The following is a 25967-nucleotide window of genomic DNA, read 5'->3' on the forward strand; positions in this document are numbered from 1 at the left end:
TTTGCACCGGCAGAACGCATCATGTTATTTAACTAAATGCCTGGTGAACAGTATTATTCCATTTTCGGTATAGTCTCTGACGATTAACCAAAAACCAGCATAAACCAAATTTTGCAGATTTTAATAAAAAAAAATGCAGTGAAGTGTTTGATAAAAGTTACATAAACCGAAAAAAACTTTCAAAGTGGAGGTCTTCCATCATTAACAAAATTAAAAACAAAGCTTTGGATTTAAAAGGCTTCTTACCGTAGCTGTGTAACCTACTGTAGCAGAAGATTGAAAGCAGAGTTTTTCGAAAGACAAACTGGAAAACGATTCGAGAAAAAGGAATAATAAAACTAAAATGGAACCACACAGAGATGTTACTTTAATTTCATACAAGTAACTTACAATTCAATATTTTTCAATAATGTGTTTGAGTTTGAAACACCCATTCATCGTTGGGTATTTTTATGACTAAGCAAATTACTGTTGAGAAGGATTTTTGCGGTTTTAGTGATCAGAAAATTGTTGAAAATTGATCTTTCCTGTTATCTTAACACTCTTTAACAAAGCTTTCAAAATTATAATAAAATGTAATAGCTCTGTGACAACGCACAATCATATTCAAAACCAAATAGAGCATTTCAGCGTACAAAAGATAAAGGGAAAATAAAATGATTTTGCATATTGGTATGGGATCATAGATAAGAATACCAATTACAAGATAGTCATAGCAAAAACAGTCATCATAGAAAAGATTAAAAACAATAAAAGAAAACATATAGCTCGTTGAAACAGAGACAAACTTCCAATTTGTACAATAAAACAAATGATTGACTGAAAGAAGCCACGTAACAAGTTTAATGCTTGCTTGCGGCATTCAACTATTGAAAAGGAATGACTACAACTCGAATTACTGAAAGACTTTAAAAAAACAACATTCATCTTTGACATGTTTACATTTCCAGCGATTGATCAACCAGTAATCGTGATTGATGTTTATTAAGTTTTATCAAAGCCTTGAAAAATACCAATGAAATTTGATTGCTCAGTGTCAAACAAGCCGCATGGGATTTCCATGGGTTGCAATTTCCTGCACAATTGATAGAACTTTATTTCTAACATATACACACTGCGTGATGGCAGTGAGATTTACTTAGCTTAATATTTAATGAGAAGCCAGAAATGTCAATCAAGTCGCCGGCATGCTCAAGTTCCGATCAGTTTTATCATGAACAAAAATGTTTATCTGTATAATATCTTGATTAAAATATTTCTGAAATATCAATAAATAGCATTGTATTTCTTGTTTTTGTCATTAATTTGACATTTCATCTTATACTGACTCAAAAACGGTGATCGGCAAACAATTATTGCAAAATAAAGCTTTTTTGATATTGCCCAAATGTAATAAACAAAATTACTGTAATAGTCATAAATCAATTATACACCTCAGTGTATAATGATGGTAAAATGTAAGAGGAATCAATATTTTCCATACAGTGAGGGCAAAAAATAAATCCCAAATTTTCGATTGCTTAAAAAGCTAAAAAAAAGGTTTAGGCTACTTTTATCAAACCACCACATGGCATTAGCTTAGAGAGCGGGGTAGGCTACATCAGAGTTTAACTACGATATGTATCATAAGTATGAACTTTGAAATACAGCCTATACAACAACATCACACAAAAATAGGACATGGCAAACGTCAAAACACTCACTAGCGGCCGATACAATAAATCTGCATACCCCTGATGTTATCAATCGGTGACTTATTAAAAAATGTAAATGCATTTTGAAATTTCAGCATAACACCCAATAGCTACACTCCTATTTGCTGAAAATTGGTTACTGCACTTGCTGAAAATACTAACAGTCTGTATTTAATAAATTCAATTTGAAACAAAAAATAGGATTTTGAATTTGTAGGTGTAGTATTTGTATCGGCAAATGTCAAAAATTTGCTTGCTCGTTATAACGGAATCCAGTTTGCTTTATAGAAAAATGTTATTTTTAATGCCGAGTTATTTATTTTAATGGCAACACGACTCAGCTATTACGTAAAGGCAAATGATCTACAGTATTTGTGGTGCTAGCACAGGAAGATGCGTCGCAGTTATGCCTATGGTCTGTCAAAATTTAAAAAATGTATTTGCTTCTATTAAGTTTAATGCATCCAAATTCATATATACATGTTTTGGCAAAGTGGCATTCGAGCTCGGCGACTCTTTCGGCGACATACTGTATTTGTCTGGAGCTTTAATGGAAGGAGAACAGGAGTGCCGGTGTCTCCATACTGCGTCATAAAATATAGAATCGATCTTATCTCTGAGGAGTGTGTTTTTGGTGACAATATACTAAAAAATAAACTTGAAACGTAGCATTGATGGTAAATATGACGAGAAAACGTTTAAAAGTTTTCACAATTGGATTAGAATTTACTAAATTGCACAAAATATGCTTTTAGATAACGTTGAACAGAATAATAAAGGTATTTCCTGCAGCAAAATGCTAAATGGAAGGGGTGAATAGTTTACGGTTAAAGTTATGCATTGCTTTTGTAATTTGATGACTATAATACTTTAACAGGATTTGATGTTACGTTTTTTCTAACAACATGATAGATGACAATTAAAAAAACAACAGCTTTATTGAGATTTCATAGGGCTCAAAGTTTACGATAAGATCAAAGATGATAGATAAAGTAACTGAAGTGAAGCATAATATAGAACGACTGATTGGTTTCCATAAAAAATTAATTTGTCAGATGTCAATCTGCAGTAAAGGTGAAAACGTGAAGGGAGATATATATATATACTATTTCAAATATTCCAATAATAGATAAATATTGAGCTCAACTATCTCCATTAGTTTCCGCTTATATTACCAAGCAACATGAAAAAAAGATTTTGCTTTTAAAGCCCTGCAACAAATGTAGCTTCAACATAGCACCTGACAAAAGAGGCGTATTTTCAGCACAGGTTTGAACAATACAGTACGGCAGGGGTTCTTATCCGGGGTAAATTTACCCCCTGGAGGTAAATTTCACCTACCGAGAGGGTAAATTTAGTGAATCATAAATTAAAACAAACTTCATTTTTTCAGTTATTAAAAAAGTGGTAGCGTTGCACTCGATTTTGATTCAAATTTATGCTTACTGTAAGTTTTCGTCTTTTTCTTTTATCTCCACGCAAGTAGACTACCAGTTTCATTTCAGCAGCGTATGTGTGCTACATTTTTACTGTACATAACCTAATTAGGACTTCGACCACAAAGTGGATTGCAACTCTGGATAGCAAATAAACAGCTTGTTTTTGATATTTTCCAAGGTAAATCCAGACAAAAAAGGATGTTTTGCATTTCTTCGCATGGTTGACTGGACACGATGACATCACAAGGGGTCACCAAAACGGTGGGGGTAAATTTTACTTTTTTTCATTCGACAAGGGGGAAACGAGACAAAAAAGGTTAAGAACCCCTGAGTACGGTATCCAGATTACATAAAATCGGCAACTAGTGGGCACGCCAGGTATAAAGTGCATTAAAGCTTTATTTTTGCCTTTAGAAATTGTTTACGTTTTTCAGTACAGTAATGTAGTGTAATCCAACTGCACATGATAACACATCTGAAATCGCTGCCAAATGTCACCAACACCGGAAATGTGAAACTATGAGTGGATATCAGAATTTTAATCGTCATTTTGAAGGACATTTTCACCGATTGCTGTCTGAATGATCATCGTTTGACGATATTTGAAAGAGCAAGCCTTTTCATTCCATGCAAGTTGTTGCCGTTTAAATAGCATTTGCGTATTTCCCTTGGTCTACGTGCCACCTACGCAAAACATGTTGGCAATAAATAGACACTGCGGAGAAGCAAACCTTGTCCTTGAAAATGTTTATTTAAAATCAATCAGCTTCGGCTGAAATAGTAGACGTTATTTTAGAAATTTAAAGCCAGAAAATTATTGCAGAAAAGTTCACATCGATCGTTAAGCGTGATTCGAATCTGACTATCTGTGATCAAGAACCAAAGTAGGCTACAACCAAACTACAGGTTGTATGGGACGCTGCAAACCAGTGACGCAGCTAGAAAGAAAATTGTGGGGGCAAGCATTACTGTTGGAGGGGGGGGTCAAACATTTTAACGTTTAAAATAAATTTCTTTTAAATAATAAAGCTACTCAATGCGCCCAACATTTATGAAAAGCCATTGCACATGTAATACAATATAATAATACAATTGTAATAGTATTCACAACCCATTTTTGGAGGAAAGAGGCGAGATAAAATTTTAGGCCGACGATTGCTCTCCCAAGCCCCCCCCCCCCCCCCATTCCTCACGAGGCTAAGCCCCTGCTGCAAACTGCAAAACATTATTTAACAACATTGCTTGAGAGACAAGTTTATTATGTGGTCGCTTATTTAGGTGCTCATCAACCCTACACTTATACGGTCACTTTTTTTGTGAATTTGGCTGTTTTACAATCATAACTTTTAAACCAATAATATTGCCACAGTTTTTAAATATTTTAAAAGATAAAACATTGATGTAAGTTCATTAGCGATAAATTTAAAAAAATCTTCAGTGTTCATATTACGTTTCTTAAAAAGTGTAGTTGATTCATGAGGTAATGAATGTTAAAATCTAGATTTGTTGTGTAATCAAGTTATGGCTCAATGCTTTTCCAAGCATGGCAGGCTAAGTATCCAATCAGGACCCAAAATCAGAGGGAAAAGAAGCGTACTTCACTAGTGGCGCACGGTAACTTAACGAATTTCTGGGTGTTTACGTTTTTTCATCAGGCTTTAAACATAGAGTAGGTTTGCAGTTTGCTTAATAGTCATTCACCTTTTAGATCATATAAAAATAAACTGATGTGATATGATATAAAGAGTCACTATGCAAATCAAGCACGTTTTTGAAACTTTTTAAAAAATGTGAACACCCAACAAATGGTCACGGTAGGCTCCGCCATTGTATCTCATGTCACAATAAAGCGTGCCTTTAGTGAAATATCACTTTTGCCGAAGACGCTAGCCTATAGTCGAATTCTACCTGTAGTTTAAAAACAGGATTTTGTAACAGATTCCAGCGAAAAGTCACGATAGCCGCAGTCATTGTAACAGAATTCTATTGTCTTACAATTGTTAAAAATACAACTTGTGCTTTCCCTGTCTAAGCCAACTCTATGTTACTTAGCACTTAGTAGCAAAAATGTAAACACAAAACCGCTTTTAAAATTCCGATGCTTTGCTAAACATTCTTTTTTTGAAGTAGATGAAAGATGTTTACTCTATATATGATTGTATATAGTATATTGGATTATTACTACAATTACTAATTATTATTAGAATTTTATAATTGTTGTGAATATGTTTATTTAAATTAAAAACGATTGAGGCTTGGTGGTTGAAGCTGGATTTATTGGCTACTTTATTTATTAACATGAGTCAGTTAACATTTTCAAACCGGCAGTATGCCTGTGTTGAATTCTAGTTCCAAGAAAAATCTTACTGGAAGATGTTAATCAATGCTTTGTCTTGTATTGGATATGTAATATAAAACTTGCCTAAACAAGTTACGAACAACCAAAACAAACTCAGTCTACTAATACTAAGTGTTTGTGTTTTCACCTTTCTGAAGGGCCGGTAACTTTAAAAACCACCAGGTATTCTTTGGATAAAGTACGTTTTTCTTAAAAGTGGCTTGAGTTAGGGCCCGAGAATCTCATTGATACCAGGCCTAAATTATCCTCCCAGCAGCCCTTACTGTATTGGGATTTAAAGTTTTGTGACTGTATATACTTCAGCGGGCGTCACTAGTGGGCTACCAATATCAAGTCAAGTCAATCTATTTGTTTTGCTAGGGCGTATAACAAACAGAGTGATTAAAATTTTCAAAACAATTTGTCTAACAGTGAGTTAGATAAATGGCAGTATGGCACCGTCCAAATGGTCAGGCAAGACCATTTAGTCAACCTCCACCCATAATAACAAATCTAATCACACATTCGTGCACCCAGGTGCGCAGAGGCAGGCACACTACTTTCATTATATTGGACCAATGAAAAGAAAAATATCGAGAAACGCACTGTCTCAAAATTGTCAAATGTTTTGTTAAACATCGAAAAGAAAATACGAAAAATATAGGATTTTTGAAAAGGGGTATTTGCAGAAGCAACAATGATACCAAAATGCGACTCCAACACACATCAAGATTCTGGCTGGTAATTTGAAGGGAAAGAAGTTAAAGCAAATGTTATTTTTTAATTCCTGTTGTGGTGACAGATCCCGTTCAAACATGACGTTTTTTGTGGTAACAAGGATTACTTCTGGCGGTTGAAGATTTAGATTAAATGGACGGGAATGCTAGGAAACCAATCTCCGTGTCCACTTCAAGCATGCCTTTCAGTATCCTGCCAAAGTTACAGCCGCATGCTCATGAGCGGTGTCGAACCGCCGCCCTTCGAGTGCTGTTCAAGAGCTCTAACCACTCGGCTATGCAGCTGACTAACTACCCTAACGTTAAATGATCCTCATCACGAGCAGAACTTTGAACAACTATTGCGTGGTAGATCTTGGCAAGATGACCGAATGTGAAACAAAGTATGAGAAAACAGGCCTTCGAAAATATACGCACCGCAGAAATTATCTATACAAATCAACATTGTGAAGAAAAAACCAAAGCTACAGATAAACATTAAAAGCAAATTAATGTACGTTTATTTGTTACAAAGAGCAAATTCCAGCAGCAAAACCGTCAAAAATTTCTATCATTGATTGGAAACCAGGTGATGTTGACAAAACAACAACTGTGGAAATCTACCTTGCAACTGAAGCACAAAAACAGTTTGAAATCTGACATGTCTTTCTGGGAAATTTTCTTCTGCGAATCTGACGTCAATATCTCATCAAATTGATCGTTGTTATTGTAGTTATCGCTTGACAAAGAACACGACTAATGATAAAAAGAAAGCAAAAACAAACAAAACTTCTTCATGTGGCTTGTCAACCTTCAAAAAAAAAAAATTTTATGCAGTTCTAGCTCCACCTAGTAAAACAATATAGACGGCTTTTTGCCTAAACCACAAATTGCCTTAAAATATTTCTTAAAATGTAGACGTGTAGGCGTCATATTGTGCCCAGCGATGGTTAATGTCACTATGACAGAATCCTGTACGTATGAGTGTGACAAGTTTATACAATAAGTCTTAAATCAAATGGCGTACTGTAACAACACCGCTGATCGCTTTTACATAAATTAAGATATGGCCAAGCCTGTTTGTTACATTTCGCCTATTTGCTTGTTTTCACTTTCTGGTAGGTTCTGAATTTTGCTTGGCTCAACCTAGTACGCAAGGAAAGAAATGGTAATTTGATACTCTTCTGACATTTTTGTTGTCAACTGAAAATGATGTGGCACAAATGCTTAACTTGACTCAAATAATTTTTTGCACACGTTTATAAAATAAATTCACGTTTCAGTATTTCGTCATGTCAATATGATTTCGATTTCGTGAAAAGTAAATTAATACGATAAAAAAATAATCTAAAAATTTGTTTTCTCTACAACAAAACGTTATTGTTGCAAATTCGTTGACTTCATTTTCACAAACAAGTCAGTGAAACTTGAAAGTAACGCTTGCACAATAAAAATCAAGTAAACATTGATCGAAAATGACATTCTCTTCAGTATCAGAACAACAAAAGCGTAAGCATATATGCATCAAACTCAGGGATGGAGGAACCACGTGGGCCTCGTGGGCCTGGGCCAACCTACTTTATTTTTGGGTGGGTTTGAAAGCCAAATTTCTTTGAAAAAGTAGCGAAAACGGCAAATCAGTGAGAGAGTTCCCAAAAAAGGTCTTCACTCATTTGACCTACACAGTAGTTTGATTATTTTTGATAACTCAGTGATGAAATCCAATCTTTAAACTTTTCTGCTGAGTCCATTATTGATGTGCTGCACGTGTGGGTGCAGTTGCGTTTGACTGGTGGTCTGGTGGAGCATTCTATCAATCAATATAATTATTCTCAGTGCTGTATTCGAGGGTATACGGCGGCATACGCAAGTAGTTAATCATGTTGACTTATTGCCTCGTGTATTGACGGAAGTGGTATTGTCAGGTAGTGTCAGGTATTGACGGAAGTGGTATTGACAAGTCCTATCACCTTACGGGTATTGACATCTTGTGGGTATTGACATTTTGTGGGTATTGACATATTATATAGGTATATTCGGTGCGTGACGTCACTCTATGAAAGTTTATTTTATTAAATACGATAAACGATGATAGTTTTTGAAATATGTTTTCTGCAACAAGGACATGTACTAATTTTTTGTTCACAAGTTCGGCAACAACATAAATGCCCGCACGGTAAAAGTATAATATTGGTTCGTTTAGTGTTTGATCAATTTTCATTGCTGTAACATCAATTATATTTTGCACAAGTAGGTTAGAGAATAGAATATATATTTGGTAACAAGGTTCTTTAAATATAAATTTCATTTTGTCAAAAGTAATGAAGTCGTTTGGCTTTACACAGCTGTTGGTGGCTTGGTGATGTGGTTTCTGGAGATTGTTGGATACGAACGTTAAATTAATGCAAAAGGATGTTGATTCAGTGGGTAGGTTTATAACTCTCTTGTGGATGTGCGAGCTCAGCCTGCTTCCTGTTTTGAGCGTGTTGAGACCTGTTCACTCACCAGAGGCTTGCCTATCCTAAGCAGTATATGTGTCAGGATATGATATAGCTTGGATTGCTTCCTGCAGTAGGTCTGTAATTAAGCCGTTGTGAGGTCTAAAGTCTATAGTAAGCAGAGTGTTTGAATATGAATTCACAACCAGTTCACATTTTCCAGTTTTTTCTTGTGTTGTTAGATTGTCAGAGTATGTTAGTAAAGTTTAGATGTAAGAATTTGTACTGAAATATGTAAGCAAAGTTTAAGATTGAGTTGGATATGGAATTATTAAAGCTGAAACAGGTCCCCAGGTTGATTTTGATTAGACGTTGAATCAGTGTAGAAAGAAGGTTAGAAAGAAAAGCAGTTTTGGTTTAACGGATTACATTCAAATTACGTATGAGCGTTTGTAAATGACCTGATTTTAATTATTTTTCATCTTCGCAGGAAATAATCTATTGTTAAGTTGCGGGAGATGTAGGGCCTATTAATAATCCTTATATTTGATTTTAACACGAAAAATTAACATCAACACTCCAAAGCGAAATGCGAAATGTTATATATGGACTACGCTACTCTACAATGCAGAAACATGGACACTGTCATCACAAATGGTTAAACAAGGAAGCTGCTCCGCCAGACCGACACTGATTGCAATAGCGAACAGCTCATCTTAAATTGGATACAAAATATAGCCTAATTCGAGGAAATTCTGAAGTTCGTTCAAACGCCAATGAAACTAGATTTTTTCTTTTAGCTACTTCTTCTACTGAAAGAAATATACAAAGACTTTTTAAATCAAAATAAAATACATGGCCAGTACGGGGATCGAACCCGCGACATTCGCGTTATTAGCACGACGCTCTAACCAACTGAGCTAACCGCCCAGTTTTTTACTGGAAATCTTGTTGTTTAATAAAACCTATGTGCTGACGAACAAAAGAAACAAGACACTGCAGTTCCAATCATATTTTATTGACAAATGGTGCAAAACAATCACAGAATAAAATCTAATACTCTTTTGAGGTCGTAACACGCTTGGTGATTGATCCTTTAGGACTTTTAAATATTTGAGGATTTCTTGTAATTGGTGTTGATCTTCTGGAGTTGGCATGGGGCACGCTTCGAATGTTTAGGTTGATTGAAGATTTCGTTGCACTTTGATAAGTTTTTTGATCTGTGGATCGGTTTTAGTTCATTGTACGGCAAATGATCAAAGGGTTGGTTATAATTATTATAATCTATGACTTGTTCAAAAACCTTAATAAATACTGCATTTAATCATCTTGAACCTTAATAAATACTGCATTTAATCATCTTTTCGGTTAATCTTTGTTTCGGTTTATGTTAGTTTCGGTAAACCTTTATTTCTTTAAGTCTAAGTTTCGCTAAAACAGTGGTTTCAGCTAAACCTTTATAGTAACGTTTGATACATGTAACTAACCTGGAGTAATAGCTTGGTCAAAACAACGTAACTTTAGGCTTATCATGCAGGAATAAATTTTACATTTTTATTTTAGATGATGCTAATACCAGCTAAACAATCAACATTTCTTTTAAACAACGAGAACACCCAAATGAACAGCTATAGAACAAATTGTTGCAACATATACTTCTACAATCTGAGGACTGGAAAAAAATCAACAAACCTAGCGCAATCTACATCACAAATTCTTACCTTAAGACAAGCATAAAAAAATACAAACTCCAGCAGAATGAAAGCACAAATTTTGCAACACGTAATGACACCTGCTGACAAAAACACACAAACAAATCTCCAAACACAGATTTTAATGTTACAAATTTTGCAACACGTAATGACACCTGCTGATAAAAACATACAAACAAATCTCCAAACACAGATTTTAACGTTACAAATTATGCAACAGAAACTTGTGATATTTTGTTATAGTTTTTTAAGCTTGTAAAAATAAAATTGCAATTTGTTGAAAATATTTTTTAAGTTTGTAAAAGAAAACTTAAGTTTGTCACTTAACATAATTTTTCATGTGTATGTTTTCATATGTTAAACTTTCAGATCATAATTTGTTAAAACTATTTTTTTATGTTCAGTTTGTAAGTTATGGAACTTATGAGTTTGTAGTTTGTTAAAACTATTTTTTAAGTTGTAAATTATGGAACTTAAACGTTTGTTAAAACTAATTTTCAGTTGTAAATTATGGAACATAAAGTTTGCACCTCGTTAGTTAATTTTTTTTTAATTTATCAATCATACAAACTGAAAGTTTGTAGCTTGTTAAAAATATTTTTGGTTGTTGGTTTGTGCAATTAAAAGTTTGTAATTTGTTAAAACTATTTTTCAGTTTAATAAAAGTTGAGTTTGTGATTAATTTTTCGTGTTTATGTTATTAGAATAAAACTTTTAGTTTACGATTTGTCAAAACTACTTTCTAGTTTGTAAAACAAAACTTGACTATTTTTTTTATTTAAAATAAATTTTCGTGTGTATCTTATTAGAATAAAACTTTATGATTTATTAAAATTATTTTATTTTTTTTAGTTTTGTAAGTTGCAGAACTAACATTTTTAATTTCTTATTTTTTTCGTGCTAATGTTTTAAAAAAGTTTTAGTTTACAGTTTGTTGAAATAATTTTGTTTTCAGTTTTAAATTATGAAACTTAAAAGCTTGTAGTTTGTTAAAAGTATTTTTTAGTTGTTGGTGTTTGCAATGAAAAGTTTATGATTGATTAAAATTTTTTTTTTCAGTTTTGTAAGTTGCAGAACTAACATTTTTAATTTCTTAAATTTTTTTTTTGTGCTAATGTTTTAAAAATTTTAGTGTACAGTTTGTTGAAATATTTTTTTTATTTCTCTCAAGAATAATACATCCGCTTATTTATTCTTTTCTTTTTAAGATGAAGTATTTCCAGCAACCATAAGCTTACTCCCAGCAACCTTAAGCGTATTTCCAGCAACTTAACGCACACTTATGATTTGCATACTCTTAAGTTGTTTTTATAATCTCAATCTAAAAATCATAAAACACTTTGGATGTGTCTCATGAGACTTTTAAATGACAACACTGTTTACTTAGGGTTTCACCTCCATTCGGTTCTGAAGGTTTTATTGTTGAGCTGTTGGATCCGTGATCGATCCCACGCTTACATTTGTAAAACGGATTAGTGTCTTGTTTATACTATGGTCACAAGTATTTTTTTTTCACATTTTCAACCCCTATTATTTTTGTTAAACACACGCATGGTTTACTTTGTAGATGATAAAATTTTATACCAGTAGCACTAGTTTTATGAAGCATATTACTTTAAGAGATTTATATTTTCTACCTGCTACAACTACAATTTAATTTCACATTCAGTCTTAGCGATTTAGAGATTACTTATGTATTTTCTTCCTATTCCATAAGTACAATTCATCTGTAAAGATAATAATTACCTATAACTAACTGTTTTGAAATAACAACACATTATTTTTGAATCGTGGTAAGTTGTATTGCATAAATCAGTCTTAATGCTGTTTTATTAAAAACGTCTTTGGTAGGCTTCATATGCGTTGCATTTTACAAACTCCAGAACCACTCCACAAGATTGTTTAAGAAACAGAAGAAGTCACGGAGTTGCATTGTTTTGATGAAATGCTTTGACGGGTAAAAATTTTGTAGTATTGACGTAAATTTACCATTCAAGGGTTAGTAGTTTATAAGTTTATAACACAAGATTCACTTTAGTTATAACTTAAGATTCACTTTAGCTGCCTTGTTGACTTGCATAAGTAACTAATCAATGTTGTTTTATGAACTTTCATAACAGGTTGCTGTTTCGTTAGGGTTCTTCAGTTTTATAACGCTCAGTGCTTAAACTGTTTTGTAATTATATCTTACCTAATATGTAACCTCTAACAAATATACCAAACTATTTTATCACATTGAAAGATGTTTTTCTAGTAACCCATTGTTTTATACGTTCTATATGCCTCTTACTTTATGTAATGATTTTTCCACATCTACTTATAACCTAATTTCAGTGAAGTAAGGTATATTTAAGCCAACAACTTTCTATGAGTATCAATCCACAACTAAATTTTTTCACTTCAATTCATTGCTGGGTGAAAGCACACAAGCAGATCTCGGAAACAAAAGATTATTTTATACCAGTCCTAATACATTGTCTTGTATTACATCCAATCTTCAAAATTTATCTGTTACACTGATTGATTTGTATAAAAACAAACCCATAGTTCCTTAATTCCTATCAAATTCGTCTAACGAAGTGGATCTTACAACTTAATCGCTTCCCTTAATTGGATGACACCCTTTAATAAACTGCTAGCATCTCCTGTTTGAAAAGCTTAGGCACCTGCTATAGCACATAATTTCATGATCACGAGTTTTCACAGTTGAATTATGACTTTAAACGTCTTTGTTTTATCATAGTCAAAACATTTTTAAATGAAATTGCAATAAACTGTTTTATGTTGTTTAAAACAGACGTAATATAACAATTTTTAGTTTGGTCATGCGTACTGAACACTAAGTTAAGGTGTTGATCTTAAGAACCAATGAACTAAAGTCCGCGTGGGATCGAAATCCAACATCTAGCCTAGTATTTCGATTTTTGGGTTAATGTTTAGCACTTAATTCTGTTTGTTTTGTTTCTTAACCTCACGTCAGTTGCTTGTACACACGGTTGTGGTTTTTCTTAATCACAACAAGATTCACTTTTTTCACATAAAAAACATAGAAATCTAAAAATTTGCCAATAAGTCCCTTTTGTTTGCTCAGATTCCGACATAAATAGATGAAAAATCGCTTTACCTTTGATCTATTTTACTATTTTCTGACAAACAATCAGGTTTTAGCAACACTTTTGCAACAACTTATTAGGTTTTTACGTGTTTTCTAGCTACAATCTACTTATCACGAGTTTACTTATAATAAAAACGGTGAATAAAAATAAAGAAAGTCAAGTTAGAATAATGTAACCTTCGTGATTTGCGATAATTTTGTGCCTGCAAAATGTCAATTTTGAAACTGAATCAAAGTTAAACACATATAACGAATAACATTTTACTTGTTTGTATACAAAAATACCAAAAAGTATTAATTGTTTCCAACCATATAACGCCATCCATTCGTTTAGAATCGACATAACCCATTTTTTAAAACAAGTCTGAACACGATTTATATGAAATTAGCGGTTTATTTTAAATCGATTACAATATCGTTTCAAATTGATTTTGTGGCAAAAATGTTTATTTATTTACATCATGTAAAAGTACGATTTTTTTTTTGTTATTGTTTGGTAAATTTTTGTTAATATCTCCGCCTCTTGTGTAACTTTAAGTGTTTTACAAGATCTAAACAAAAATCAAGCAGTCTGATGCATTTCATGGTAACTTTTGAACAGGTCTAAACCGGTTTTGATGAAAATATGCTTGAAAACACATGATGATGCTTTATTAAATGATCCACGTTTATCACCACGAGCCAAACCAGTTGCAATAATTTTGTTTCACAACATCAAAAAACTTTGTGTTCGTAGATTTTAACAATTGTTTGGTCTGTAATCGACTTTACCGGTTTGTTTACCATCAACTTACGTTTAAACATAAGAAAATTACTTGAACGTTCTACTTGGATACATAGTACCATAGCATTTACGCGTGATGGTTACTTTTAACAACTGCAAACCAATGACGCCAATTTATTCAACAGATCCATTAAGCAAAGATTTGTTTATCATTATCCGCAACTATTTCTATTGTCTTTTCACCATTGAATCAGTTCCTCAGACTTTCTATTGTCGTACGTTGTGTAATGTTTAATTCTTAAAAATATGTTATTTGAACAATTTTCCGCTTTTATGCTTATCCTCATCTCAAACAGATTGCTTGTGAAGACCGTATATTTTAATAGTTTCCACATTTTAGTAAAGATTTCCATGTTTCATTTAACTCTTTCATCTTGCTCCTACATCTAAACTTATTGTTTGGTTCCTCTTGAACTGTCTTTTGGTCACATGTTCCTGGTGCTTCATCTTTATTACCTTATCTCACTTAGAATACAATGGTTTGTGGTTAGTCTATGTAATACTGACATATACTCCTGGTATTAATTATTACTTCCAGACAGTAGATTCATCCTCTTTATCTTCACTTAATCTTACAGTACAACGGCTTTAATCTCTTCCAAACTCCTCTTCTTTAGTCTTTCTCTGATCTTATTGGCTCAAAACGCAATAAGTTTACCAACTAGTCTTTCTGTCTTTACATATCCATGGTATTTTACCACCACTCGTGTGTTTTTCAGATATAAATCCAAAGGTAAAGCTTTAATTTTGTGTAACATTTTCAAAATAACGTCAAACGATTTTTTAAGACATGTACAAAATATCATAAAATTGTGTTTGAACCTAGAAACAAACAGAAAAAAAAAATATATATCTACGTAATACTTTTCACTAAGCACAGATGCAAAATTGTTAAATCACTCAGTTTTGATGATCACTGTCTGTTACACAACAACAATCTATCTTTTGCTTGAGTAAACGTTTCTTTTCTTTTAGATAAGTCACAATATCTGTACACACCTTTCCACAGTGATTGTCTAACAAAGTGGTGCTCCTTCCACAACACTTGTTCGAAATATTTGTGGTGACGTACTTGTATTTAATATGATTATGATATGCTAACTGTAAGCTATGAAACAAAATCTAAGACACTGTAAAATATATACCAAAGAGCATTTGTCAAGAAAAACTAGAATATACTATAATAGAAAACTACTTTAACATATTCTATATAATTTTTAATAGGTATAATATGATATATATATATATATATATATATAATAAAAAATATAATAGAGAGATATAATTTTATAGGATAATCTAGTTATAATATGTTTTTCTGCAAATACTCTTTGGTATATATTTTACAGTGTCTTAGATTTTGTTTGATAGCTTACAGTTAGCATATCATAATCATATTAAATACAAGTACGTCACCACAAATATTTCGAACAAGTGTTGTGGAAGGAGCACCACTTTGTTAGACAATCACTGTGGAAAGGTGTGTACAGATATTGTGACTTATCTAAAAGAAAAGAAACGTTTACTCAAGCAAAAGATAGATTGTTGTTGTGTAACAGACAGTGATCATCAAAACTGAGTGATTTAACAATTTTGCATCTGTGCTTAGTGAAAAGTATTACGTAGATATATATTTTTTTTTCTGTTTGTTTCTAGGTTCAAACACAATTTTATGATATTTTGTACATGTCTTAAAAAATCGTTTGACGTTATTTTGAAAATGTTACACAAAATTAAAGCTTTACCTTTGGATTTATATCTGAAAAACACACGAGTGGTGGTAAAATACCATGGATATGTAAAGACAGAAAGACTAGTTGGTAAACTTATTGCGTTTTGAGCCAATAAGATCAGAGAAAGACTAAAGAAGAGGAGTTTGGAAGAGATTAAAGCCGTTGTACTGTAAGATTAAGTGAAGATAAAGAGGATGAATCTACTGTCTGGAAGTAATAATTAATACCAGGAGTATATGTCAGTATTACATAGACTAACCACAAACCATTGTATTCTAAGTGAGATAAGGTAATAAAGATGAAGCACCAGGAACATGTGACCAAAAGACAGTTCAAGAGGAACCAAACAATAAGTTTAGATGTAGGAGCAAGATGAAAGAGTTAAATGAAACATGGAAATCTTTACTAAAATATGGAACTATTAAAATATACGGTCTTCACAAGCAATCTGTTTGAGATGAGGATAAGCATAAAAGCGGAAAATTGTTCAAATAACATATTTTTAAGAATTAAACATTACACAACGTACGACAATAGAAAGTCTGAGGAACTGATTCAATGGTGAAAAGACAATAGAAATAGTTGCGGATAATGATAAACAAATCTTTGCTTAATGGATCTGTTGAATAAATTGGCGTCATTGGTTTGCAGTTGTTAAAAGTAACCATCACGCGTAAATGCTATGGTACTATGTATCCAAGTAGAACGTTCAAGTAATTTTCTTATGTTTAAACGTAAGTTGATGGTAAACAAACCGGTAAAGTCGATTACAGACCAAACAATTGTTAAAATCTACGAACACAAAGTTTTTTGATGTTGTGAAACAAAATTATTGCAACTGGTTTGGCTCGTGGTGATAAACGTGGATCATTTAATAAAGCATCATCATGTGTTTTCAAGCATATTTTCATCAAAACCGGTTTAGACCTGTTCAAAAGTTACCATGAAATGCATCAGACTGCTTGATTTTTGTTTAGATCTTGTAAAACACTTAAAGTTACACAAGAGGCGGAGATATTAACAAAAATTTACCAAACAATAACAAAAAAAAAATCGTACTTTTACATGATGTAAATAAATAAACATTTTTGCCACAAAATCAATTTGAAACGATATTGTAATCGATTTAAAATAAACCGCTAATTTCATATAAATCGTGTTCAGACTTGTTTTAAAAAATGGGTTATGTCGATTCTAAACGAATGGATGGCGTTATATGGTTGGAAACAATTAATACTTTTTGGTATTTTTGTATACAAACAAGTAAAATGTTATTCGTTATATGTGTTTAACTTTGATTCAGTTTCAAAATTGACATTTTGCAGGCACAAAATTATCGCAAATCACGAAGGTTACATTATTCTAACTTGACTTTCTTTATTTTTATTCACCGTTTTTATTATAAGTAAACTCGTGATAAGTAGATTGTAGCTAGAAAACACGTAAAAACCTAATAAGTTGTTGCAAAAGTGTTGCTAAAACCTGATTGTTTGTCAGAAAATAGTAAAATAGATCAAAGGTAAAGCGATTTTTCATCTATTTATGTCGGAATCTGAGCAAACAAAAGGGACTTATTGGCAAATTTTTAGATTTCTATGTTTTTTATGTGAAAAAAGTGAATCTTGTTGTGATTAAGAAAAACCACAACCGTGTGTACAAGCAACTGACGTGAGGTTAAGAAACAAAACAAACAGAATTAAGTGCTAAACATTAACCCAAAAATCGAAATACTAGGCTAGATGTTGGATTTCGATCCCACGCGGACTTTAGTTCATTGGTTCTTAAGATCAACACCTTAACTTAGTGTTCAGTACGCATGACCAAACTAAAAATTGTTATATTACGTCTGTTTTAAACAACATAAAACAGTTTATTGCAATTTCATTTAAAAATGTTTTGACTATGATAAAACAAAGACGTTTAAAGTCATAATTCAACTGTGAAAACTCGTGATCATGAAATTATGTGCTATAGCAGGTGCCTAAGCTTTTCAAACAGGAGATGCTAGCAGTTTATTAAAGGGTGTCATCCAATTAAGGGAAGCGATTAAGTTGTAAGATCCACTTCGTTAGACGAATTTGATAGGAATTAAGGAACTATGGGTTTGTTTTTATACAAATCAATCAGTGTAACAGATAAATTTTGAAGATTGGATGTAATACAAGACAATGTATTAGGACTGGTATAAAATAATCTTTTGTTTCCGAGATCTGCTTGTGTGCTTTCACCCAGCAATGAATTGAAGTGAAAAAATTTAGTTGTGGATTGATACTCATAGAAAGTTGTTGGCTTAAATATACCTTACTTCACTGAAATTAGGTTATAAGTAGATGTGGAAAAATCATTACATAAAGTAAGAGGCATATAGAACGTATAAAACAATGGGTTACTAGAAAAACATCTTTCAATGTGATAAAATAGTTTGGTATATTTGTTAGAGGTTACATATTAGGTAAGATATAATTACAAAACAGTTTAAGCACTGAGCGTTATAAAACTGAAGAACCCTAACGAAACAGCAACCTGTTATGAAAGTTCATAAAACAACATTGATTAGTTACTTATGCAAGTCAACAAGGCAGCTAAAGTGAATCTTAAGTTATAACTAAAGTGAATCTTGTGTTATAAACTTATAAACTACTAACCCTTGAATGGTAAATTTACGTCAATACTACAAAATTTTTACCCGTCAAAGCATTTCATCAAAACAATGCAACTCCGTGACTTCTTCTGTTTCTTAAACAATCTTGTGGAGTGGTTCTGGAGTTTGTAAAATGCAACGCATATGAAGCCTACCAAAGACGTTTTTAATAAAACAGCATTAAGACTGATTTATGCAATACAACTTACCACGATTCAAAAATAATGTGTTGTTATTTCAAAACAGTTAGTTATAGGTAATTATTATCTTTACAGATGAATTGTACTTATGGAATAGGAAGAAAATACATAAGTAATCTCTAAATCGCTAAGACTGAATGTGAAATTAAATTGTAGTTGTAGCAGGTAGAAAATATAAATCACTTAAAGTAATATGCTTCATAAAACTAGTGCTACTGGTATAAAATTTTATCATCTACAAAGTAAACCATGCGTGTGTTTAACAAAAATAATAGGGGTTGAAAATGTGAAAAAAAAATACTTGTGACCATAGTATAAACAAGACACTAATCCGTTTTACAAATGTAAGCGTGGGATCGATCACGGATCCAACAGCTCAACAATAAAACCTTCAGAACCGAATGGAGGTGAAACCCTAAGTAAACAGTGTTGTCATTTAAAAGTCTCATGAGACACATCCAAAGTGTTTTATGATTTTTAGATTGAGATTATAAAAACAACTTAAGAGTATGCAAATCATAAGTGTGCGTTAAGTTGCTGGAAATACGCTTAAGGTTGCTGGGAGTAAGCTTATGGTTGCTGGAAATACTTCATCTTAAAAAGAAAAGAATAAATAAGCGGATGTATTATTCTTGAGAGAAATAAAAAAAATATTTCAACAAACTGTACACTAAAATTTTTAAAACATTAGCACAAAAAAAAAATTTAAGAAATTAAAAATGTTAGTTCTGCAACTTACAAAACTGAAAAAAAAAATTTTAATCAATCATAAACTTTTCATTGCAAACACCAACAACTAAAAAATACTTTTAACAAACTACAAGCTTTTAAGTTCCATAATTTAAAACTGAAAACAAAATTATTTCAACAAACTGTAAACTAAAACTTTTTTAAAACATTAGCACGAAAAAAATAAGAAATTAAAAATGTTAGTTCTGCAACTTACAAAACTAAAAAAAATAAAATAATTTTAATAAATCATAAAGTTTTATTCTAATAAGATACACACGAAAATTTATTTTAAATAAAAAAAATAGTCAAGTTTTGTTTTACAAACTAGAAAGTAGTTTTGACAAATCGTAAACTAAAAGTTTTATTCTAATAACATAAACACGAAAAATTAATCACAAACTCAACTTTTATTAAACTGAAAAATAGTTTTAACAAATTACAAACTTTTAATTGCACAAACCAACAACCAAAAATATTTTTAACAAGCTACAAACTTTCAGTTTGTATGATTGATAAATTAAAAAAAAATTAACTAACGAGGTGCAAACTTTATGTTCCATAATTTACAACTGAAAATTAGTTTTAACAAACGTTTAAGTTCCATAATTTACAACTTAAAAAATAGTTTTAACAAACTACAAACTCATAAGTTCCATAACTTACAAACTGAACATAAAAAAATAGTTTTAACAAATTATGATCTGAAAGTTTAACATATGAAAACATACACATGAAAAATTATGTTAAGTGACAAACTTAAGTTTTCTTTTACAAACTTAAAAAATATTTTCAACAAATTGCAATTTTATTTTTACAAGCTTAAAAAACTATAACAAAATATCACAAGTTTCTGTTGCATAATTTGTAACGTTAAAATCTGTGTTTGGAGATTTGTTTGTATGTTTTTATCAGCAGGTGTCATTACGTGTTGCAAAATTTGTAACATTAAAATCTGTGTTTGGAGATTTGTTTGTGTGTTTTTGTCAGCAGGTGTCATTACGTGTTGCAAAATTTGTGCTTTCATTCTGCTGGAGTTTGTATTTTTTTATGCTTGTCTTAAGGTAAGAATTTGTGATGTAGATTGCGCTAGGTTTGTTGATTTTTTTCCAGTCCTCAGATTGTAGAAGTATATGTTGCAACAATTTGTTCTATAGCTGTTCATTTGGGTGTTCTCGTTGTTTAAAAGAAATGTTGATTGTTTAGCTGGTATTAGCATCATCTAAAATAAAAATGTAAAATTTATTCCTGCATGATAAGCCTAAAGTTACGTTGTTTTGACCAAGCTATTACTCCAGGTTAGTTACATGTATCAAACGTTACTATAAAGGTTTAGCTGAAACCACTGTTTTAGCGAAACTTAGACTTAAAGAAATAAAGGTTTACCGAAACTAACATAAACCGAAACAAAGATTAACCGAAAAGATGATTAAATGCAGTATTTATTAAGGTTCAAGATGATTAAATGCAGTATTTATTAAGGTTTTTGAACAAGTCATAGATTATAATAATTATAACCAACCCTTTGATCATTTGCCGTACAATGAACTAAAACCGATCCACAGATCAAAAAACTTATCAAAGTGCAACGAAATCTTCAATCAACCTAAACATTCGAAGCGTGCCCCATGCCAACTCCAGAAGATCAACACCAATTACAAGAAATCCTCAAATATTTAAAAGTCCTAAAGGATCAATCACCAAGCGTGTTACGACCTCAAAAGAGTATTAGATTTTATTCTGTGATTGTTTTGCACCATTTGTCAATAAAATATGATTGGAACTGCAGTGTCTTGTTTCTTTTGTTCGTCAGCACATAGGTTTTATTAAACAACAAGATTTCCAGTAAAAAACTGGGCGGTTAGCTCAGTTGGTTAGAGCGTCGTGCTAATAACGCGAATGTCGCGGGTTCGATCCCCGTACTGGCCATGTATTTTATTTTGATTTAAAAAGTCTTTGTATATTTCTTTCAGTAGAAGAAGTAGCTAAAAGAAAAAATCTAGTTTCATTGGCGTTTGAACGAACTTCAGAATTTCCTCGAATTAGGCTATATTTTGTATCCAATTTAAGATGAGCTGTTCGCTATTGCAATCAGTGTCGGTCTGGCGGAGCAGCTTCCTTGTTTAACCATTTGTGATGACAGTGTCCATGTTTCTGCATTGTAGAGTAGCGTAGTCCATATATAACATTTCGCATTTCGCTTTGGAGTGTTGATGTTAATTTTTCGTGTTAAAATCAAATATAAGGATTATTAATAGGCCCTACATCTCCCGCAACTTAACAATAGATTATTTCCTGCGAAGATGAAAAATAATTAAAATCAGGTCATTTACAAACGCTCATACGTAATTTGAATGTAATCCGTTAAACCAAAACTGCTTTTCTTTCTAACCTTCTTTCTACACTGATTCAACGTCTAATCAAAATCAACCTGGGGACCTGTTTCAGCTTTAATAATTCCATATCCAACTCAATCTTAAACTTTGCTTACATATTTCAGTACAAATTCTTACATCTAAACTTTACTAACATACTCTGACAACGTGATCAAGTTTAGCATCTTCAAGTTTATTACATTTACATAAACATAAAACTACGCAACAAATTAAGTATCGAACGTTTTCGACATCACAAGATGTCCTCTTCAGGAATAACATACATACAAATTAACTACATCTGGAAAAAATATACAATGGTTAACTAAATCTATAAACAGAAAAAGACAAAAAACTGCACAGTACTTCTGACTAGCTCAAACTCAACGATATAAGGCTCCACGAGAATCAAAGGTAACTGCATCAAAAGGTGTTAAACAGGTCACATGATATGGTAAATATTTACCATATCATGTGACCTGTTTAACACCTTTTGATGCAGTTACCTTTGATTCTCGTGGAGCCTTATATCGTTGAGTTTGAGCTAGTCAGAAGTACTGTGCAGTTTTTTGTCTTTTTCTGTTTATAGATTTAGTTAACCATTGTATATTTTTTCCAGATGTAGTTAATTTGTATGTATGTTATTCCTGAAGAGGACATCTTGTGATGTCGAAAACGTTCGATACTTAATTTGTTGCGTAGTTTTATGTTTATGTAAATGTAATAAACTTGAAGATGCTAAACTTGATCACGTTGCTCGGCTTCGTATGCCTATGGTTCAACAAGACAAACTCTCTACCGAAGCTCTAATACTCTGACAATCTAACAACACAAGAAAAAACTGGAAAATGTGAACTGGTTGTGAATTCATATTCAAACACTCTGCTTACTATAGACTTTAGACCTCACAACGGCTTAATTACAGACCTACTGCAGGAAGCAATCCAAGCTATATCATATCCTGACACATATACTGCTTAGGATAGGCAAGCCTCTGGTGAGTGAACAGGTCTCAACACGCTCAAAACAGGAAGCAGGCTGAGCTCGCACATCCACAAGAGAGTTATAAACCTACCCACTGAATCAACATCCTTTTGCATTAATTTAACGTTCGTATCCAACAATCTCCAGAAACCACATCACCAAGCCACCAACAGCTGTGTAAAGCCAAACGACTTCATTACTTTTGACAAAATGAAATTTATATTTAAAGAACCTTGTTACCAAATATATATTCTATTCTCTAACCTACTTGTGCAAAATATAATTGATGTTACAGCAATGAAAATTGATCAAACACTAAACGAACCAATATTATACTTTTACCGTGCGGGCATTTATGTTGTTGCCGAACTTGTGAACAAAAAATTAGTACATGTCCTTGTTGCAGAAAACATATTTCAAAAACTATCATCGTTTATCGTATTTAATAAAATAAACTTTCATAGAGTGACGTCACGCACCGAATATACCTATATAATATGTCAATACCCACAAAATGTCAATACCCACAAGATGTCAATACCCGTAAGGTGATAGGACTTGTCAATACCACTTCCGTCAATACCTGACACTACCTGACAATACCACTTCCGTGAATACACGAGGCAATAAGTCAACATGATTAACTACTTACGCAGTATACTCTCTGCTTTTTCGAGCAACTATTAGTATACCCTCTGGTTTTCCAAAGAGAGTGCGTATGCTATCCTTAATTCTTGACAACTATACTAACTAACTACTTAACCCTTTGAAGACCATTAATAATGTGAGCTGTGTGATGTTTATTAATTGCAATGGACTACCTGTGGCTATCAATTTACCGCTAAAAAATATGTAAGATCCTGGCTGCTAAACCACCGATCAGCTAAAGATATAGTCAAGTGTATATTTAGATATAATATAACTGACTATAATCTTTAGATACTGACGAGCTGACTGCTGCATAGCCGGCTGCATTGCCGAGTGGTGATAGCCCTGAAACGGCACTCGAAAGGCGCCGGTTCAATACCGCTTACGAGCATGCGGCTGTGTCTTTGGCAGGACATTTTAAGGCATGCTTGAAGGTGGACACGAAGATTGGCTTCCTTGCCTTCCCGTCCACTTAATCTAAATCTTCAACCACCAGGTCTAAGCCTGGATACGACAACAACAACAAGCTAAGAATACTAGATCCCAAATTTGCAAAGAGGTTAAAGATGTAGACTGTTTGGAATGTATTTATAGAAAAATAAACAATTTTGTACCTCTCGTCCAATTTTGATGTTGATAATTCATGTTATGGTAGAAATAGAATAAAGATTAGTATTTTGCAAGTTGTGTATTATTTATCATTTTGGCAAGTCTGACAGTATACCCTGTGCTTTTTTTACGAATACAGCACTGATTATTCTCTATGGTTAGAAGAACAGTGATATCATTACATATGCACGTAGCCTACTGTATAATGTTGCATAATTACTCCCAGGTGGTATTATAACTGTATGTGTATTGTTGCCTTTTTATTTGTGTGCCTACATCGCCACATTTTGTACAGCGCTATAGAGCAATTCAACAATTTGTAAATTTTTTTGACCAAATCCGGCCCAAAAATGGAAAATTTTGCCTGTTGGCACAAAAGGCAATTATGAAAACGCAATGTGTAAACCAGGGGTCGGCAACCTTTTTCTAACAGCGAGCCAAAGCCAAACTACATGGTCTTGGCAGGCCGTAGCCTATTAATAGCCTACCAGTTTTGATAGAGCTACCAGTTAGCCTTGATAGAGGCTACTGGTAGCTCCTTGATAATGATACCAGTTTTGATAGAGCTACCAGTTTTGATCGAGCTAGGTTGCCCAGTTTAGAAGCCACCATATTGCAACACCGCCTTCGCTGGACAGGGCATGTCATACGAATGGACCCAACGAGGCTTCCACGAATAATGCTTTATGGTGAACTAGAGACAGGAAAGAGACCCCCCGGAAGACCAAAAATGAGATACAAAGATCAGCTGAAAGTCTCCCTCAACCATGCAAATATTGATCTGGATTCATGGGAACTACTTGCTAGCGACAGATCACTTTGGAGAAAAAGAATTAGGGAAGGCACGGAAAGTTTTGAAAAAAACAGGATACAAAAAGCCCAAGAAAAACGAAACACTAGAAAAGAAAAGCTAAAACTACCACGTCCCCCACCCTCCATACAATGTGACTTTTGCCCACGTCTTTTCCATCATAGACTGGGCCTCCAAAGCCACATACGACATCACCATCCAAAATCAAATTCAATTTGAAGACAAAACCAATGCTCGGACACGAGCTGGAGCCGACGACGACGAGTTTTGATAGATTCAGAGGCATGATTTCAAGGCGTTGACGAAGCCAAATGCCTTCAGAAAAAATCGGCTAGTAGCCTAATATCTTTGACGGGAATCAGCTGAACAAATTCTACATCAAAATCTTTATTTACTGCACGCACAAATAAGTTACTGCCAGCTCAGCTGTAGGCTTATCTGTCGTGTCTGTGCTCTCATCTATTGCATTGCGAAGAACTGTAGATAGGCTATACAATAACTTTTTGCTAGATGTTACGTTCTCCGATATCTCTTCTTTTCGTCGAGTTACGGTTCTTGTTGAAAGATTTAGGCCTATATCTGAAAAGCAGTTTTTTTTTCTCTGGACATATGTTTTCAATTACATCCATATTACATCGTTTCCCAAATTCTCCTATATCTCCATCACTATACGAATTCTTGTCCTTTGGTATTGATTGTGCTACCTTGTAGCTAGCAAAAGAATTTTCTGATTCATTGGTTTTCTTTTCCTTTGTAACAAAGAAATTTGCTGTTTTAAAGCTATTTTTGAGCAGATTAACTTCGCTGTTCCTTGTTTGACCCATTAACTTAGAAAAAATAATATGTTTTGTATCATAATGGCGCTTTATGTTGAGTTCTTTGTTTATACAAACAGAAACGCTGCAAATCAAAGACGTGGGCCTACTAAAATGATTAAGGAAAAGTACTTGTTCTTCCATTCGATTATACTGTAACAAATCACTGTCCTAGCCACATATTAT

The 25967-nt window shown here is 32.9% G+C and overlaps 2 non-coding genes across 2 annotated transcripts; one reads left to right on the top strand and one right to left on the bottom strand.

Annotated features, from left to right (window-relative positions):
• Positions 1-9481: 9481 nt before the first annotated feature.
• Trnai-aau (transfer RNA isoleucine (anticodon AAU)) lies at positions 9482-9555 on the bottom strand. The gene has a single exon. It is a non-coding gene; the product is annotated as a tRNA-Ile (tRNA).
• Positions 9556-21394: 11839 nt separating this feature from the next.
• Positions 21395-21468, top strand: Trnai-aau (transfer RNA isoleucine (anticodon AAU)). The gene has a single exon. It is a non-coding gene; the product is annotated as a tRNA-Ile (tRNA).
• The last annotated feature ends 4499 nt before the right edge of the window (positions 21469-25967 follow it).

This window comes from Aplidium turbinatum, chromosome 2, assembly GCF_918807975.1.
Source record: "Aplidium turbinatum chromosome 2, kaAplTurb1.1, whole genome shotgun sequence".
Classification (NCBI taxonomy): Eukaryota; Metazoa; Chordata; class Ascidiacea; order Aplousobranchia; family Polyclinidae; genus Aplidium; species Aplidium turbinatum.